The sequence below is a fragment of the Ictidomys tridecemlineatus genome (assembly GCF_052094955.1).
Source record: "Ictidomys tridecemlineatus isolate mIctTri1 chromosome 12 unlocalized genomic scaffold, mIctTri1.hap1 SUPER_12_unloc_5, whole genome shotgun sequence".
Lineage (NCBI taxonomy): Eukaryota > Metazoa > Chordata > Mammalia > Rodentia > Sciuridae > Ictidomys > Ictidomys tridecemlineatus.
In genome coordinates this window covers 548,240-549,914 of record NW_027520963.1, presented here as the reverse complement: position 1 = coordinate 549,914, position 1,675 = coordinate 548,240, and the positions used below count along the sequence as shown (strand labels likewise).

The 1,675-nt window shown below is 61.4% G+C and overlaps 1 long non-coding RNA gene across 1 annotated transcript; it reads right to left on the bottom strand.

The window, feature by feature from the left end:
• Positions 1-416: 416 nt before the first annotated feature.
• On the bottom strand, positions 417-1,062 carry LOC144372344 (uncharacterized). Its single transcript, XR_013432361.1, has 2 exons — positions 816-1,062; positions 417-647 (listed from the first exon to the last, which is right to left on the bottom strand). It is a non-coding gene; the product is annotated as an uncharacterized LOC144372344 (long non-coding RNA).
• Positions 1,063-1,675: the final 613 nt, after the last annotated feature.

Here is a 1,675-nt window from a genome sequence, read left to right as displayed (position 1 = left end):
TGCATGACCAAGGCGCCCCCTACCGGCGGCCGCGGGCGGCGCGGGACACGGCCCGCCGCGCCCGGACCCAGCCCGGACCGGGACCGGCAGGTGCTTCGCCCGAGGAGCGCGCCGCCCGCCGGCGCCAGCCCCGGGGACTGCCTCGCGCCCACCGCAAGGCCGAGTTCGGGGAGGTGGGGAGGCTGCGCAGAGCCCTGCAGGCCCCAGTAGCCCCGGGTGCGTGGAATGGGATGGGGAAGGCCACCCGCTCTCACCAGGGCCTGGGGCTGGGCCGAGAGTGCAGCCTCCGGCGAGGACAAGCCTGGACAGTGCCGCAGCGAGAGGACCGACAGCGGGGCCTAATGCGTTTATACAAAGGAGTGGGAACGATTTCGCAAGTGTTTGCAAGTTTCTGTGGAGTATTTACAACACTGAGATATGTTTGGGCTTTTCTTTTTTTAAGTTAAAATACTCTACAGGAAAGCCCACTATACGTGGACATCTGCCATTTGACGTCCTCCACGTGTCTTCCCCAGGGCTTCTTGGGAGGCCGCCTCCCGGGAGGTCAGGTGGCAGAGGATGGGGTGGGGCTGATGGTCACGACCAGCATGCTTGTGATCTCCGGGGTCCATGGCTCCGATCGCTGCTCTCCACGCTGCCACCACCTCCTAAAAGGCGGGTAACAAGAAGGAGGTAGAGGTCCCACCTACCCTCAGGGGCTGTTTACCTCCCAATCCCACAGGTCCCTTAGGAAGTTAGGCTGTGGCCTTATGGCTTCTCAGTAAGAACAATTTCTAATGACACCCCCAACCCCAGTGGGCCCTGCTGTCACCGACCTGACCACTGCCCAGGCTTAATAAGTCAGTGGGGAGAGGTGACATCACAGAGGCTGGGAAGCCTCTCCAGGCCATCTGCTGAGCACCTGGTGAATGCTGGCTCACACTGGGATCTCTAGTCCCAGCAGCTCTGCAAATTAGGGCCCTGAGCCCTGGGATACAGGTCAGAAACCAAGGCTCAGAGAGGTATGGTCATGGGCTCAGGAACACACAGCTCAGACTTAAACAGGGCCTTCTCCTCTCAGAGTCCAAGGCTGGAACAGGAAGGAGGAATTCCATCCTTCCACCCCCCCCCCACCCCCCCACCCCCACCACCCCCACCCCCCCACCCCCACCCCCCCCCACCCCCACCCTCCCACCCCCCCCACCCCCCCGCCCAGACTACTGTGTGTTGGGCCCTGGACCCCTCCCCTGGAAGTCAGGCCACCCCTCCAGCTGTGCCACTAAGCCCTGCCCATCAGAGCAGCACTAATCTGGGTCACTAGAAATGAGATACAAATCCCACTGCCCTGGAAGCCAGTCTGACAATGTAAGTGCATACGATGGACCCCACACATGGGAAACTCGTGGTCCCCAATCATTTCCCAAATAGTTTTGCCTCTTAGGGAGACAGCCGTTCAGGTGATACCTGGCAAACACTTAGCAACCTTTGCCCTGGACTCCTGCTCCCTCCACCAGGCCTGGAGCCCAGCCTGGCTGCCTCTGCTCTGCTCCCCAGCTGAGACGGTGACCACTCAGAGCCTCTGTTTTGTCATCCTTGTACCTTGCCACTGGGGCTGCGGGGCCCAGACGAGACTTGGGATGAGCAGGGGCTCTATAAGGCAGCCCAGGGTCCCCCCGGGTAGTTTTGGTGTAAGACA